At 57.9% G+C, this 18,012-nt stretch overlaps 4 non-coding genes across 4 annotated transcripts; 2 read left to right on the top strand and 2 right to left on the bottom strand.

Annotated features, from left to right (window-relative positions):
• Positions 1–1,798: 1,798 nt before the first annotated feature.
• On the bottom strand, positions 1,799–1,961 carry LOC134537114 (U1 spliceosomal RNA). The gene has a single exon (XR_010075930.1). It is a non-coding gene; the product is annotated as a U1 spliceosomal RNA (small nuclear RNA).
• Positions 1,962–2,504: 543 nt separating this feature from the next.
• Positions 2,505–2,624, top strand: LOC134537139 (U5 spliceosomal RNA). Its single transcript, XR_010075951.1, has one exon. It is a non-coding gene; the product is annotated as a U5 spliceosomal RNA (small nuclear RNA).
• A 297-nt stretch (positions 2,625–2,921) lies between these two features.
• On the bottom strand, positions 2,922–3,084 carry LOC134537113 (U1 spliceosomal RNA). Its single transcript, XR_010075929.1, has one exon. It is a non-coding gene; the product is annotated as a U1 spliceosomal RNA (small nuclear RNA).
• Positions 3,085–10,895: 7,811 nt separating this feature from the next.
• Positions 10,896–11,015, top strand: LOC134537138 (U5 spliceosomal RNA). Its single transcript, XR_010075950.1, has one exon. It is a non-coding gene; the product is annotated as a U5 spliceosomal RNA (small nuclear RNA).
• Positions 11,016–18,012: the final 6,997 nt, after the last annotated feature.

Here is an 18,012-nt window from a genome sequence, read left to right as displayed (position 1 = left end):
GCCAACACACGGGCATAGTGCTTCTGGACCTTGCCCGGGCATTTGATTCCGTGCCCCATTCACAACTCATTCACCGTCTCTCCGCCACCGACCTTCCACCTCATCTCATACGCCTCCTCTGCTCGTTCCTGGGGGGTCGTACCTTCCGGGTTCGGGTGGAGGGCGAACTCTCCGACCCCCGTCACATCATGGCCGGCGTCCCCCAGGGCGCCATCCTTTCACCCCTTCTCTTCACCCTTCACATCGCCGACCTGCAACCACCACCTGGCACTCACCTGGTTCAGTACGCCGATGACACTTGCCTCCTCGCTTCCTCCGTCTCCGAGCGGATGCTCGGCGACCGCCTGAGCCGCGGGCTCACATCACTCTCTACTCAGTTCCTCGCGCACGGCATCGGGCTGAACTGCTCGAAGACCCAGTCCATTCTCTTCTCACGCATCCACCCACGCCAGGACCACCCCCCACGAGTTTCCAGCACTGCCATCCCCTGGTCACCCGAGGTCCGCTATCTGGGGGTGACCCTGGACAGTACCTTCACTTTCATCCCGCACCTTGCTTCCATGAAGACTCAATCCAGGGCGGTCTTGGCGCAGCTGGCACCGATACTGCGACCCTCATCTGGCACCCCCCTCCCGGTTCGCATCACCGCATTTCATTCCTACGTCATCCCACGCTTCACCTACGCATCCCCCGTGTGGGTTCATTCATCCCGTTTCAACCTTCGCCCCATTACCCGCACCTACTTCCTGGGGATTCGTCTCCTTCTTGGACTCCCCCGTGCCACCTCCAGGCTGACTCTCCTGGCAGACTCCGGCCTGCCCCACCTTCACCCTCTCCTTCGCTCCATGACGACTTACTTCCTACGCCGATGCCGACGCAGCGACAACCCCCTCATCCTTCAACTTGCGGAGCCGCTGCCTCCTGCACCCCACCCACGTCGACCGCTCTTTTCGACTGACCACTTACGCGACGACTCCGACGACGACGCTGACGACGTCCCGGCGGCCGGTGGGCCCGGTGGATGACGACGTAGACCTCCACGTCCACCGGTAGCCTCCGCGGACCCGCCACCATAGTTCACCATCTACATCGCCACTCCGTCTTCTTCCCATCGTCATCAGCATCGCCGTTTTCTCCGCGCGGCCTCCATCAGCTGCGCGGCTCCTGGATCAGCATCTCTTCACCCCCAGCAGTCCCTCACCCCCCCTCCACCCAACAAGTAGCCGTGACCTTCAGGAACCTCCGTGTTGGCGGGGTCCAGCATCGTCATGTTCTTCATCTTTGTGTTTATGTACAGTGTTCTTGTCAACTGCCTTGTATGTATCTTTATGTATTAAATGATGTTTTTGTGTGTGGGCCCCTAGGGGCCCCACTTGTTTAAAAAAAAAAAAAAAAAAAAAAAAAAAAAAAAAAAAAAAAAAAAACTAAAGATTTCCGTGGAGGGGAACATTTGATGAGTCTTTAAACAATTTTTTGTTGTGCCCAGTGTTTACACACTGGGCCGGTTACCGTTAAACCACTGGGCCCGGGGGTGAGGCGGGGAGGGGGAAATCTGAAAAATCGAATTGGACAAGTATCGTTCATGGGAATTTTTTTTTTCTTTTTTCAACTATTACCATGCACAATTACGTACCTTCCTTCCGCACTTTCAAGACGGTGGGGTTGTTCGCCAAGGCACCGTAAACTTGAGACCTACGAATGCATTACATACCATACACAGATGAAAAAAAAAAAAAATTACACTTCACTGTACATAATTCTTAACACTACTTCACAACTACTAAGTTGAAATTTTTTCACCGGGACAGCGCGAACGCAGTCCCGACTACCAAAAATTACGCGCCCGAGTTACCCACATTTGGGGTAATCGCAGAGGTCAGCTCAACCGAAGTGCAAGGGAAGAGCCTCACCCTGGGGGAACCCCCTGCTTGATCAGGGTAGCCCCTACGCCAGGTAAGTATGCTGCGCAGTGTTTCGCTTTTCTATTTCACTTGGAGCTCGGACCACCTCATCAACGTGTTTTGAGGTTATGTACTTCTACCTCCGAAACAGCTCTTTCCCCAGACATAACACTCCCGTGCCAGTTCATCACACTACATGACAGTACACACCAACAATGCAAATACAATTTCTTCCTACAACTGCCCGTTTATACTCGCACCTCGTTTCCTTTGTTTCTGTACCCACGGCGACGGTCGACCGCCGCGTGCATTTGGTTACCCCGTTTGCCGCGTGGCGGCACTTGGTTACACCGTTTGCCGCGTGGCGGCACTCGGGTCGTCGCGTCCGCCTCGGCAAAAAGGCGGGCACCACGGCACAGTCGAGAGGGGAACTTTTTTCCATTAGCAACATACCTAGGGTTTCACGAAATATCGAGTGCCGTGTCCCACGAGGCGATTTTCGGACGATTCGCGGCTTCAGGCTGCACGACCGTACGCTATTTTCACCATTAGTGGTGGTCCGCACATTTTTCCTATATAGTCCGGATTTTCAAAGTTTCAACCGTGCTCTGGTTTCCCTTCAAACGCATAAATCTTTCGCCTTTTACTAAAGATTTCCGTGGAGGGGAACATTTGATGAGTCTTTAAACAATTTTTTGTTGTGCCCAGTGTTTACACACTGGGCCGGTTACCGTTAAACCACTGGGCCCGGGGGTGAGGCGGGGAGGGGGAAATCTGAAAAATCGAATTGGACAAGTATCGTTCATGGGAATTTTTTTTTTCTTTTTTCAACTATTACCATGCACAATTACGTACCTTCCTTCCGCACTTTCAAGACGGTGGGGTTGTTCGCCAAGGCACCGTAAACTTGAGACCTACGAATGCATTACATACCATACACAGATGAAAAAAAAAAAAAATTACACTTCACTGTACATAATTCTTAACACTACTTCACAACTACTAAGTTGAAATTTTTTCACCGGGACAGCGCGAACGCAGTCCCGACTACCAAAAATTACGCGCCCGAGTTACCCACATTTGGGGTAATCGCAGAGGTCAGCTCAACCGAAGTGCAAGGGAAGAGCCTCACCCTGGGGGAACCCCCTGCTTGATCAGGGTAGCCCCTACGCCAGGTAAGTATGCTGCGCAGTGTTTCGCTTTTCTATTTCACTTGGAGCTCGGACCACCTCATCAACGTGTTTTGAGGTTATGTACTTCTACCTCCGAAACAGCTCTTTCCCCAGACATAACACTCCCGTGCCAGTTCATCACACTACATGACAGTACACACCAACAATGCAAATACAATTTCTTCCTACAACTGCCCGTTTATACTCGCACCTCGTTTCCTTTGTTTCTGTACCCACGGCGACGGTCGACCGCCGCGTGCATTTGGTTACCCCGTTTGCCGCGTGGCGGCACTTGGTTACACCGTTTGCCGCGTGGCGGCACTCGGGTCGTCGCGTCCGCCTCGGCAAAAAGGCGGGCACCACGGCACAGTCGAGAGGGGAACTTTTTTCCATTAGCAACATACCTAGGGTTTCACGAAATATCGAGTGCCGTGTCCCACGAGGCGATTTTCGGACGATTCGCGGCTTCAGGCTGCACGACCGTACGCTATTTTCACCATTAGTGGTGGTCCGCACATTTTTCCTATATAGTCCGGATTTTCAAAGTTTCAACCGTGCTCTGGTTTCCCTTCAAACGCATAAATCTTTCGCCTTTTATTAAACAATTTTTTGTTGTGCCCAGTGTTTACACACTGGGCCGGTTACCGTTAAACCACTTGGCCCGGGGGTGAGGCGGGGAGGGGGAAATCTGAAAAATCGAATTGGACAAGTATCGTTCATGGGAATTTTTTTTTTCTTTTTTCAACTATTACCATGCACAATTACGTACCTTCCTTCCGCACTTTCAAGACGGTGGGGTTGTTCGCCAAGGCACCGTAAACTTGAGACCTACGAATGCATTACATACCATACACAGATGAAAAAAAAAAAAAAATATTACACTTCACTGTACATAATTCTTAACACTACTTCACAACTACTAAGTTGAAATTTTTTCACCGGGACAGCGCGAACGCAGTCCCGACTACCAAAAATTACGCGCCCGAGTTACCCACATTTGGGGTAATCGCAGAGGTCAGCTCAACCGAAGTGCAAGTTTTTTTTTTTTTTTTTTTTTTTTTTTTTTTTTTTTTTTTTTTTTAACATGCAAGCCAATGGCACAAACACATACAAATGCGTACCCGATGTCGAAGGGGTCCGCGCGCCCCAGCGACCCTGCGCTTTTGCGCGCTTACATCAAACTAAACAAACTTAACAACTAATTACTTATACACATCGGCAAATACAATAATAACTAGGAAAAATACAAGAGTATGAAAAAACCTAGCGTACAGCAAATATACAAGTGCAGCGAAGGAGTTAAATAACAAACAAACAGCAAACGATTACAAGTGACAAAAACTAAAGGTAAGTACAAGGCATTACAAGAGAGTATACTGGTTTACACACAAAATGACAAGCAAGTACATGTACATGAAAAGGAGGCCAACAGCAGGCAAGTCTGTAAAATTAGGGCGGCTCGAACAACTCGTAGTCTCGGAGCCGGCGGTGTGGGTGAGGCTCGGCCGGGTCGTAGTCAGCCAGAGAGCTGATCACAGGGTTCAGGTGGCGGGCGGCTCGGCGGAAGAAGGCCATCGCCAGAGAGCGGACGACGACGGCGGGCGGATCGACCCCGGCTAGGGCGTAGATGGTGTCCACCGCGGTCCGATGGGGCGAGCCGGTCAGGTAGCGCAAGCACCAATTGTAGGTGGTACGGACTGGGCGAAACCTGAAGTCAGGAACGGAGGCCCAGACCACCGCGCCGTAGAGGAGGATGGGCAGGACCAGAGACTGCCAGAGACGCACACGCATGTCCAGCGGGAGGGTGCTACGAGGCGAGAGCACGGGGCGGACGGCCCGCATGGCCGTGCGGGCGCGGCCAGACATGCGGGAGATGTGCTCGTGCCAGGTGAGCGTAGAGTCCAGCTGAACACCAAGGTACCGCACGGAGCTGGACCACGGAATGACCGTGCCCATCAGAGTCAGAGGCGCAGGCGGGCGGCGGCGGCGCTTGGTGAAGAAGACCGCCATCGTCTTCAGCGGGTTCGGGAGTAGTCCCCAGGACTGCAGGTAAGTCGCAACAGAGCGGAGGCAGCTCTGCGCGCGGGCGCCCAGCAGGGAAGCAGTGGGGCCAGTCAGCAGGAGAGCGGTGTCGTCCGCGTACTGGAGCGTCCGAGCAGCAGGTAAGGCAGGCAGATCAGCCACAAACAAGGCAAACAACAGCGGGCTGAGGAGCGCCCCCTGAGGGGTACCAGCGTCGGCAGTGTGAGGAGCCGAGAGAGCGGAATCGACACGAACACGGAAAGTGCGGCCAGAAAGAAAGCTGGTCAAAACGGCAAGAAGAGTCTCCGGGAAGCCAAAAGTGCGGAGTTTGGCGAGAAGAAGGGGATGACTAATGCTGTCAAAGGCCCGAGAGAGATCCAGAAGGACCAGGATGGCGTGGTCCTGAGAGTTGAATGCCGCCTGGATATCATCGACCGCCACGGCAACGGTGTGGAGAGCCGAGTGGCGCTTCCGAAACCCAAATTGAGTGGGAGGAAGCAAGTCGAGGCGATCGGCGAGGAGACGCACGCGGGACAGCAAGACCTTCTCGGCCACCTTTGACAAGGCCGGCAACAGCGAGATCGGGCGGTAACCGGCGAGCGAGTGAGCGGGCTGGCCCCTCCTGGGGATAGGCACCACGACAGCAGACTTCCAGGGCGCGGGAAAATGCCCGAGCAGAAGCATGGCATTCACCAGGCCGGTGACATAAACGACGCCCTTGCGCGACAGGGCGCGGAGAAGCGGTGTCTGGACGCCATCGAGGCCAGGCGCAACACTGCAGCGGAGACTGCCGAGAGCACGGCGTATTTCCCGGGGCGTCGCAAGAGAGACACCACGGAGCAGGTCCTCAGCCCCCGGGTCGGGGTCAGTAGGCGGGCACGCTGGAAGGTCGCGAGCAGCAGCATGGGGCTGGAAGGCCTGATGAAACGCCTGGGCGAGAGCCTCCGCCTTGGCAACTGGGTCCTCCAGAGTGGCACCATCCACCAGCAGCGGGGGAACAGTAGAGCGAGAGGCACGCAGCTTGCGGAGGAAAGTCCAGACAGTGCCCCGAGAGAAGGAGAGAGCCTGGATGCGCGCCAACTGGGTCTGAGCTTGCCAGTCAGCCACAGCACGGCGAGCGTCAGACTTGAGAGCACGGAACTCGCAAAGCAGGGATTCGGTGCGGCGGCGTTGCCAGCGGCCGCGCGCCCTATTCCGCAACTTGAGGAGACGGCGGACGGCAGAGGGCAGCGGGGGGCCGGCCCGAGTCGCACGGCAGTTCGGAACGTGAGTGGCGGCAGCCATGGTCAGGAGGGCGGCAAAGTCCGAAACGGCCGCATCCAGAGCCGCAGGCGAGCGAGGGACAGCAGACAGGTCGAGGCGAGCATCCAGGAATCTGCGGTACGCCGGCCAGTCGGCACGGCGAAAATCCAGGCGCTCCTGAGGACCCCCGAAGTCGGGCTGAAGCTGGAGCACGCCAAACACTGGCAGGTGGTCAGAGTCCAGGACAGTACGAGTCTCAACAAACGACAGCTGCGGACCAGAGGACAGAAACAAATCCAGCACAGAAGGATGTTGCGTCGCCCGCGCTGGATAGTACGTGGGCGAGGACGGAGCGTACAGAGTGAGGCCTGCAGCACACGTGAGCCGGTAAAGGCCACGGCCGCGATAGTCGGTGGTGGCGCAGCCCCAATGGACGTGCCGGCAGTTGAAGTCACCGGCAACGATGCAGTGCCGGTCAAGACGCAGCAAGGTGGTGAAAGCAAGGACCGGAAACGCCGTATGAGGAGGCGAGTAGGCGGAGCAGAAGGTGAAAGGCTGCACGACGCCAGTGACCTTGACGGCTACTGCTTCCATGTTGGCGAGCTGGGGAAGAGCGCGGCGATGATGACGCAGGTCAGAGCGTACAAAGACAGCCACACCACCGCGGGGCCGGTCCGCGCGGTCGGCACGATGGGCAGCATAACCTGGGACCTGGAAACGAGAGTCCGCAGTAAGCCAGGTCTCCGTCACGCCGACAATGGCAGGGCGTTGAGAGCGGAGCAGGGCGGCAAAATCGGCGGCACGTAAGCTCAAAGACCGTGCGTTCCAAGTGACAATGGTGTCAGTCATGGGCGAATCGGAGCAGTGGAACGGGCAGCAGCACCAGACGAGCAAGAAAGCAGATCGGCAGACGCCAGCAGGAGGACCTCAAACTTGGCCGACAGAGAAGGCGCACGGAGGAACTGGCGCACATGACCGACCAGACGCTGCAGCCACGAGCAGATGTCCAGGTGGCGCACCATGTCGAGCAGCTCCCTGAAGATGTCAGTGACGGGAGGATCAGAGGCGGCAGTGGATGGCCGAGCCGAAGGTGCGGAGGAAGGACCCGCCAGAACATCAGCAAAGGAGGCACCGGCAACACGGCGGCCGCCATCAAAGGTACGGGCAGACGGTGCCTGGGCGGGGCGAGCGGCGCGCTGATCCTTCTTCTTGTCCAAGGCCGCCATCTTGCGAAGGCGAGCGGGACACTTCGAGTAGTTCGCCGGGTGAGCCTCGTCGCAGTTGCAGCAGGAGGCCGGCTCAGACAGCGGACGCTCGCAGTGCCGGGACTCATGAGCCCCACCACAACGCACACAGCGCGGGGCCTCATCACAGTTGTGAGTAGTGTGGCCAAACCGCTGACAGCGAAAGCATTGCACCAAACGACCGCCCCCACGAAATGGCTCAACAGAGACGCCGACACCGCACAGATTGGTGATTTGCAGGGCCTGATGAAGCTGGCCCATGCCCTGGAGCACGACAAGGAACAGCGGCAGCGGCTCAGGAAATTCTTGCCGCGACTGAAGACGGACAACAGAGCAGTGGTCGATGCCGCGTTCATTCAGAGCCTCAGAAATGTCCTCAACAGGCGTGTCAATATGGAGGCGGCGGAGGATCACACGGGCATTCCGGTCTTCAGCGCAGGACCACGTGTGGAACTGCCTGCCCTCGGAGTGCAGATGGTGGCACATCCGAAAGTGATCCTCGCGGTTGGCCATCTGGTACGTCGAGGAGTTCTGATAGTGAGTGGCCTTGAAGTCCGCAGTAAATTTGGAGCGCAGAGCCGCCATATCCTTGAGGGCAGTCGGGGGCAAGCCACCACGACAAACAATCAAAGGGGGCCGCTTGGGCCGCGCAGAAGCTGAGGCGGCGCGCGGGTCAGCCGCTGAAGCCGAAGGAGCAGGAGGGGCCGCGAGGCGAGATGACGGGCCAGCTTCTTGCGACGAGTGCGGAGAAGTCCCACGACGAGACGGCCGAGGGTGGCGCACGTGCGAGCGGGACCCACGCGAGGACGAACGGCTGGAACCGCGGCCGGCACCAGCGGTCGAGGTGGCGGGACCGGCAGAGGAAGGCGTGGGCGCAGAGACAGATGGAGCCGCCGCAGCAGGCGAGGCGCGGCGAAGAGTGGACTTGGGCTGGTGACGAGGGCCAACCTTCCCCCTCTGCATCTTGGGGGGAGGAAGACTCGGCGGACTAGTAGGCGAGACAGCGCCAGCGGCAGGCAGAGCAGGCGGGTCCAGCGGGTCGTCGGCCCAAAGGAACGGCGGCGGGTCGGCACCAGGCCGACGCTTCCCCAAACGCACACGATCAGTCGCCATGTCAGTTCCGGCGTGCTCCACAGGAACCGGCGGGTCGGCAGAGGAGACATCCACCAGCAAGGGGGCAGGCGGAGGCGCAACAGCGGAGGCGACAGTCGGCGGCGGCGGTGGCGGCAGGGCAGCGGCCATCTCCAGAGAAGGCCCCGAAGGAGGCGACAAGACGGGAGCAGGCCCTCCGAGCAGGTCCAGCACCTCTTGAGACAGCGCCTCAGAAGGGCCGAACACCAACTCAGGTCCAGGAGAATAGCTAGGCGCGAGAGGGGCAGCCACCGAGGAAAGAAGAGCAGCGCCCGAGGCGGGCAGAACAGCATCCGGACGAAAACGGGGCCCCAGAGTCTGCGACACAGCCTGATCAGACCAGACAAGCGAGCGATCAACAGGGGAGGCTCTGCCAGACGAGGTAGGCGTGGTCTGGCCCAATGGCACAGAGGAGTCAGAGTCAGACAAGTCCCGAGGAGTCAGCGTCCACAACTCCTCGGACATAGGCAAATAGGCCCCAGACAGGCGCGAGGCGGACAGCGGCGCCGAACAGGTAGTGGTAGTCGTAGTGGTTGTGGTCAATGACGCCAACACCGTCAGCGCAGTCGAAGCAGCCGGACCAGCATATCCCGAGGCAGCAGCCGATTGGCCAACAGAAGTGACAGCAGAGAGGGCGCCACAAACAGCAGGTTGAGGGCAAGACGCCGAGGTGCGCCGCGGGGGGGCAGTACTGCGAGGGCGCGTAGGCGTGCGCCGCTGGCCAGCGGCGTCCTGAGAGCATTTCAGGTAAGTTTTGCGAATGCGGGGGTCAACAGACCGACCAGCAGACGGGCGGAGGCCAGAAGAACGATCAGCCATAATGGTACAAAAGAGAATACAAAATCAGCAAAAATACACTTACGAACACAGCAAAGGAGCAAGCAGCACGAAAACAAGAAAAATACACAAGAGAAGAGCAGCAAAATACAAGAACAGTCTCCGCAACAAGACGGAAAACAGCAAAAACGGCACGAAAAAATGCAGCAAAACACACAAAACTGACAACAGCCCAAGCGGAAACAGCACACAAAGTCACCTCCAGGCGAAAAACAGCAAAAAAGAAAAAGTGAAAAAAGTCAACTTTACGCACTGGGGAGGTTACCAGTAAACCTCGCGCAGTTACAAAAGCCGCCACCAGGTGGCAGAAAACATCAAAAATGGCGCGCGCGCAGGCAAGCAGCGCGACCAAACACAAGTAACAGCAGTTGAGCACGAAAAGAGTAGTGAGACAGCAGGCGTAAGAAAAAACTGGCCGCGCGCAGACATGCAGCACGACCAGGATGGAGAAACCGCAAATGGAAATGAAAAGAGCAATCAACGAGCAGCAGGCAGAAAATCCAGGAAGCGCCGACATCGGCGCATGATGGACAGCTGGTGGTGGTCTAGAAGTTCTGCGCAGCGCCGACAGGCGGCAGCACAGTACGAAGAAAGTGCTGCCGCGCGGTGGTGAAAAACGGAACTGGACGAGAATTAATGGGAATCGGCAAAGTGTGTAAAAGTGTGAGGGAGGTTGGTTCCTACGCGAACCCCTAATATAACTGTATACTCACTGGGCCCTAACTATTCTCTTTGAAGATCATGCTCAACCGCTTACATCTCGGTATTTGGCCGCGATTGGAGCCACTACGCCAGGTAAGTATGCTGCGCAGTGTTTCGCTTTTCTATTTCACTTGGAGCTCGGACCACCTCATCAACGTGTTTTGAGGTTATGTACTTCTACCTCCGAAACAGCTCTTTCCCCAGACATAACACTCCCGTGCCAGTTCATCACACTACATGACAGTACACACCAACAATGCAAATACAATTTCTTCCTACAACTGCCCGTTTATACTCGCACCTCGTTTCCTTTGTTTCTGTACCCACGGCGACGGTCGACCGCCGCGTGCATTTGGTTACCCCGTTTGCCGCGTGGCGGCACTTGGTTACACCGTTTGCCGCGTGGCGGCACTCGGGTCGTCGCGTCCGCCTCGGCAAAAAGGCGGGCACCACGGCACAGTCGAGAGGGGAACTTTTTTCCATTAGCAACATACCTAGGGTTTCACGAAATATCGAGTGCCGTGTCCCACGAGGCGATTTTCGGACGATTCGCGGCTTCAGGCTGCACGACCGTACGCTATTTTCACCATTAGTGGTGGTCCGCACATTTTTCCTATATAGTCCGGATTTTCAAAGTTTCAACCGTGCTCTGGTTTCCCTTCAAACGCATAAATCTTTCGCCTTTTACTAAAGATTTCCGTGGAGGGGAACATTTGATGAGTCTTTAAACAATTTTTTGTTGTGCCCAGTGTTTACACACTGGGCCGGTTACCGTTAAACCACTGGGCCCGGGGGTGAGGCGGGGAGGGGGAAATCTGAAAAATCGAATTGGACAAGTATCGTTCATGGGAATTTTTTTTTTCTTTTTTCAACTATTACCATGCACAATTACGTACCTTCCTTCCGCACTTTCAAGACGGTGGGGTTGTTCGCCAAGGCACCGTAAACTTGAGACCTACGAATGCATTACATACCATACACAGATGAAAAAAAAAAAAAAATTACACTTCACTGTACATAATTCTTAACACTACTTCACAACTACTAAGTTGAAATTTTTTCACCGGGACAGCGCGAACGCAGTCCCGACTACCAAAAATTACGCGCCCGAGTTACCCACATTTGGGGTAATCGCAGAGGTCAGCTCAACCGAAGTGCAAGTTCAAGTTCAAGTTCAAAACATTTATTTACAGCAAATAAAATTACACCTTGGTCGGTTTACAAACAAAAATATACAGACATGCCTCAGCCGCAGGCTCTTACATGACAACAAATTGAAAAGAAAAATACACAAAAAGAACGAAAGAAAACAAGTCGGTAAAATAGTAGGGGAAAAACACGAAAAACCCCGAAACAAATTGAAAAAGGAAAATGGGAGTAAGAACTGTGAACAGGAGAAGCCCCGAAACGGCTAGCGAGGAGAAAAGCGAGGAATAAAAACCCCGAAAACAGCAATGAGACAAAGAAAAACAAAAAACAAACCGAGGGCGGCTAAACGCCACCGAGGCCATAAAAAATTGGAAAAGAGGCGACCCGAACACACGCGGGACGCGAAAACAAAGGAAAAGCGACGAGTGAAAACATCGCAAGAGAAAGCCTAGAGAGGCCAAGAAAGAACCCCAGAGAATAAACTAAAAGGCAGCCATGTTGGTTGCAGGAAGAAATGAAAATAATTAAAAACAATTAAAGCAAAGTGGCAGCATAATAGCAGCATACCAGCAAATGAAGGGGGAGAGCAATAAAAATATAAATCCCCGACTAAAAAGGGCCAGAAGTAGGCCAGAAGGCACCCACGAGAGGCGTGGCGCAAAACAAAAGCACGAAAAGACACCCTGCGCAGGCAAAAAATGAAACTATGAAACATAACCCTAAAAGAAGGAAACAGCAGAAGGCTGAACAAGAGCACCCCCCCGAACCCTAACAGAGAACCAATTGGGTCTAGGAGGGAGGGGGAAGGCACACAAAACACTAATTTAATAAACACAAACAGCAACCAATACACCAAAATACATACATCACCCTGACACAAGAAAGCAATTAAAGTTCAAAATAGCCCTGAAAGAGAAAACAAAAACACAGCGAAGCACACAACGAACACCGACGACATCAAGAGTCACACGAAGCACAGCACAGGATAACGTCAATGTTATGGTGGGTCGTCACGGAGAATGTCACGTAACCGGGGATGGGCGCGTGGCGCAGCAACGTCGTAGTCCCCAATAGACCGGACCAACGGGTTGAGGCTGCGCGCATTGCGCCTGAAGAACCGCCGGGCGAAGGCAGCAACCATCTCCACCGGCCGCCGGAGACCAGAGAGGCGGTACAACAGCTCCACGGGCGTCCACAGCGGGTACCCGAGCACCAGACGCAGGCCAGCGTGCAGCACCGAATTGACGGGGCGCCAGCAAGTCCGGGGGAGCGCCGCCCAGACCACCGAAGCGTACAGCAAGACCGGCAGGATGTAGGTCTTGTACACCAACAGCCGCGTCGGCTGAGGCACGCCACTCCGCGCCCCCAGCACCGGCCGCAACGTCCGGTGCAGAATCCGGGTCTTCCGAACTGCCGCCGTGATGTGGGGCTGCCAGACGAAAGAGGCGTCCAGCAACACCCCCAAGTACTTCACAGCAGGCAAGTACGGCAGCAAGACGCCCAGGAGCACCAGGGGGGCCGGGGGCCGGCGGCGGCGCTTGGTGCAGAAGAGCACCTGGGTCTTCGCGGGGTTTGGCAAGATGCCCCAGGAGGCCATGTAGCCGCTCAAATGACGCAACGCCGCCTGCGCCTGCGCCTGCAGCACCTGCGCGTCGTCACCGGAGACCAGGACCGCCGTGTCGTCTGCGTAGAGCGCCAAAGTAGCCCCCGGGGGGGGCGCCATGTCCGCCAGGAACACAGCGAACAGCGTGGGACTCAGAATCGCCCCCTGCGGCACACCAGCAGCCACCCGATGAATCCCGGAGAGCGCGCCATCAACACGGACAGCAAACGTGCGGTCAGCGAGGAAACTCTGGAGGAGATTCAGCAGATGAGGACTGAGCTCCGACTGCCGCAGCTTGTGCACCAGGGCGGCATGGTGCACCGAGTCGAAGGCGCGCTTCAAGTCCAGCAGCACGAGGATGGAGTGCGCCCGCCGATTGAAGCCGGCAGAGATCAGGTCAGTCACATAGGCAACCGCATGGAGAGCCGACAGGTGCCGGCGGAACCCAAACTGGAAGTCCGGGAGAGCGTCACGGACAGCCAGATGAAGCCCCAGGCGGCCAAGGACCATGCGCTCGAAGACCTTGGATAGACAGGACAACAACGAGATGGGACGGTACTGGGCAACATCTGGAGAGGCAGGGTGCGTCTTCGGGACCGGGACAACAACAGCATGGCGCCACGGCAAGGGAAAGTGAGCCAGAAGAAGACAGAAATTGCAAATCTTCGTAAAGTAAATGAGCGCCTTCCGGGAGAGAGACCGCACCAGTACGGGACGCACACCATCAGGGCCAGGGGCCTTCCCCAGCTTCAGCCGGCCCACGGCACGCTCCACCTCACGAGGCGTGACCAGCAGGGAGCCCACGGCGGCCGGGAGCGGCAGCGGCGGCAGATCCCGGAAGGCGGCAGCAGTCGGCCCAGCCGCCGGGACAGCGTGCGGCACGAAGGTGGACTCGAAGTGGCCCGCCAACAGCTCCGCTTTAGCCCGGGGGTCATCCAGGAAGCGCCGACCAGACTGCAGTGGCGGGACACCTGCGGCACGGGAGCGCAGGCCCCGGACGTAGCCCCACACCGAGCCCGTCTGCTCCGATAAAGACTGCAGGGCCAGAAGGTGCTGAGAGGCCTGCCAGTCGGTAACGGCACGGCGGCAGCGGCCCTTGAAGAACCGGTAGTCCTCCAGCGCCTGGGGGTGGCGCAGGCGCTGCCAGCAACGCCGGGCCGCATTCCGCATCCGGATCAGCGCACGCAGGGGGGGTGGCAAAGGCTTGCCCCCCGGGCGCACCGGCCGCAACGGGATGGCCGCACGCTCCGCACTGCCAATGGCGGCAGCGAACCGCTCCACCACGTCGTCCAGGTCCTCGGGGGTCGCCACCGTCAGCCCCAGGTCCAGCTGGTCATCCAGGTGCCTCCGAAACGCCGGCCAATCCGCCCGCTGGTAGTCGCGGCGCCGCAAAGGAGGGCCAACAGCCTGAAGACCCTGGAGAACACCGACCACCGGTAAGTGATCTGAGGTGAGGTCAGAGAGGACGGCCAAGGAAACGACGGTGAGCCGTTGGGTGGTCAGGCACAAATCCAGGACAGAAGGGCGCTGGTTAGCCCGGGTAGGACAGTAAGTAGGCGAAGGAGGCGCATGGATGGTGAGGTCGCACGCTGCGGTGAACCGCAAGAGGGCGCGGCCACGGAAGGTGTCGGTGGCGCAGCCCCAGCGAGTATGGCGGCAGTTAAAATCGCCAGCAAGCAGGACAGCACCATCCAGCCGGGCCAGCAGCAGCAGGTCCGCCGCGGGCAGCACCCGATTAGGCTGCAGGTAGACGGCCGCCACCGTGAGGGCCGGGCGCGTGGACGTCAGCCGAACAGCCACCGCCTCCGCCGCGGCCAGCGCAGGAACAGCACGGCGGTAGTGGGGGATGTGGCACCGCACCAGCACAGCAACCCCGCCCCGCGGCCCAGCATGGCGGTCAGCCCGGTGGCACACTTAGCCCGGGACGTCAAGCGCCAAGTGCGGCTTGAGCCAGGTCTCGGTGAGCAGCACCAGGTCGGGCGTCCAGCGGTGAAGGATGTCGGCCAGCTCCTGGGAATGATAACGGACAGACCGGGCATTCCACAGAAGCAGGCTAGTCATTAGAGGCAGCACCAGCGGCGGGCACAGCCTGCCCGGGCCCAGCAGCGTCATCGCCGAAGAGCCGCAGCAGAGCAGACAGCAGCACCTCGCCCTTCTCCAGGAGAGTGGGGGCACGCGCCAGGGCAACAAGCGTGCGCCGGATGCACTGCAACCAGGACGAGAGGCGCAGGTCCTTCAGCAGGCGGATGATCTCCTGCACGTCAGCAGCCAGGCCGCGCCCGCCCTCGGGGGGCGCATCAGCACCGCCAGCAGCAGGCCGGCCGCGGGAAGTGCCCGCAACCGCCCCCGCGTAGTCCACTCCATCACGACGAGAGGCCGGCAGACCTGGAAACTGACTGCCCTGGGTCGCATCAAACCCGCCAGGGCCCCGGGCTGGAGGCCTGCGGCGGCGCGCCTGACGCTCCTCGTACGCCAACCGAGAAGGACAGCCTGAGAAGTTGGCCGGGTGATCCAGGCCACACAGCGCACACTTGGGCGGAGAGGCAGGATCAAGAGAGCATTCGGTGGACCGGTGGGCCCCCCCACAGCGCACACACACTGCAGGGTTGTCACAGTTGTGGCTGGAATGGCCGAACTCCTGGCACCGATAACATTGGACAGCCCGGAGGCTGCCACGGTACAGCTCCACCTTGACCGCAACGTGGCCCAGGTGCTTCAGCTGGAGAGCCTGCGCCTTCTGCGTCATGCCGTCCAGCACCACGAGAAAGAGCGGCCACGGCGTGGGCTGGGGCCCCCTGCTGCCCATACGCACCACCTTGCTGTGGGCAATGCCCTGCTCCGTCAGGAACTCGGAGATGAGCTCCACCGGGGTGTCCAGGTGGAGGTTCCGGATCACCACCCGAGCATTCCTGTCCTCCTGACTGGCCCAGGTGTGGAACGCCATGCCACGTTCCCGCAGAATGGTGCGCATCTTCTCGAAGTCCGCCTTGTTGCGCATCTGAAACGTGGACGTACGAGCAAAACTCTTGGCCTCAAAGTCAGCGGTGAAATGCGGCCGCAGATCCCGCAAGTCTCTCAGCGCAGTGGGCGAAAGACCGCCCTGGCACACGATGACAGGCGGCCAGGACTTCCGTCCAGTAAGAGGCGGCGCAGGGGCCGGCGCACCACCAGCAGAGGACACCGCCGGCCGGGGCGAGGGCACACTGGGCACAGGCGGACGCGCCTGGCGGCCAGAGCTGGGGCCAGCAACAGCCGAGATATCTGAAAGATCGTCACGAGAGGTAGACAATCCACTGGAGGTCTGCGACAGCCGAGAAGACCGGCCGCGGGCACCCCCAGCCTTGGGGCGCTTCCCACGGGGCGGCGGCATGGCCCGGGGAGGCAAAGGCCCACCAGAACCACCGCCAGGTTCCTCACGCTCCGAGTCAGGGGACAGCAAAGAATCTCCCTGGGCCGCAACGCGCTTTCTCTTGCCCAGCTGCACCGGCTCCTGGTCGCCCGGAGCCACCACCTGGGGCTTCGGACGGGGCACCACCAATGGGGGACCTGAATAAACAGACACAGGTTCCCCAGCACCCGACGAGACGGGCGGCGCAGGCGCGCCAGCCGCTGCCGCAGGCACCACGGTGTCAGCAGGCGCAGCGGAATCGCCCACCATGCCACGATACCGCAGTGAATAGTCGGGCACAGCAAGGACATGTCCTCCAGCAGCAGTTGTCCGGCTGGTCGTCGTCACACTGGAGGTGGTGGCGGTGGTAGTGGCACACCGGAGGGAGACCACCGGCAGCCCCACCGCAGCAGGAACAGCAGCAGCCGCCTCAGACAGCTGGCGCGACTCAACCGGGGGCTGGGCCACCCCCGAAACAGCTGGCGGCGTCAGGCTGGGCTGCCGGGCCGCGTAGGGATCCGCCACAGGCGGCGGCACGCCACTCCCACCGGACTGCTTGGACCCAACGTACGAAGACTGGGTACGAGTGCGGGGGCCATCCGCCCTCCGATCAAGGCTGAGAGAGCGCCGTGCCCCAGCCCCAGGCCGGGGGGCGGCGCCACCAGAAACATCAGCGCGCGCCAGCTGCCGGGACAAAGGCCGCGCAGTCCGCTCGGGCTGCGACGACGACATCACAGCCGACACAATGCAGCCAGGCGCCACCGCGCTGACAGCCACACAAACAGAAGGCTGGGAGAGAGACACAGTGCGCGCAGGCTGGGCAGGACCCTCAGAGATATAAAAATGTTCATAATTATCGGTATCCGATGGACAGGTAATGCTCGTGCAAGTAGGTTCACTCGCCATAATGAGAAGAAATTAAAGAACCAATGGGACAGCAAAAAGAACACACAAAAGAACCTGCTCGCACAAACAGAAAATTAAACGCAAGAAAATGATCGCAAGTATGCCGCGCTCCAATTAATGAGGCCAACAGAGATCGATAGTTCGCCGCGAAGGCGGCCATTAACAGCAGGCGTGAACAAGTGCTGGCCGTATGCTGGACTGCCGAAGGCCACCCACCAGGCAAGCCGAAGAAGACAAGATGGCCAGCGAGACAATTGCCACAAACAGGAAACACGAACCACAAAAATACTAAATAAACAAATCGGCAACAAAAAATACGCAAAACAGCAAGGTACACTAACCCAAAGCGCAAAAACAGACAGCAATAATTATGAAGGGCCAGAACTCGAAAATACAAAGTAAACAGACACGAAAGGACGACCACAAAAATGCCACGAGGTCGCAAACAGCAAAACGAAAAATGAGCGAACACAGAAAATGGAAATAAACCGCGCGCGTGACACAGAATAGCCGGCAATAAATACGCAGCAAACAGAAATGAAAAAATAAGTGCAGGAGCAGTTATGAACGCAAGCATAAAAGCACAACGCGGCCAGGCAGAATTAAATGCACAAAAACGAGAGACCAGGCGGCCATGACACACGGACTCGGCGCAGGGAGCAGCAAGCAAGAACAGCAAAAACGGTAAATGAAAGCGCAGAAAATTAATAGAACC

This window comes from Bacillus rossius, chromosome 11 (genome assembly GCF_032445375.1).
Source record: "Bacillus rossius redtenbacheri isolate Brsri chromosome 11, Brsri_v3, whole genome shotgun sequence".
Classification (NCBI taxonomy): Eukaryota; Metazoa; Arthropoda; class Insecta; order Phasmatodea; family Bacillidae; genus Bacillus; species Bacillus rossius.
This window is presented reverse-complemented; position numbering and strand designations above follow the sequence as displayed.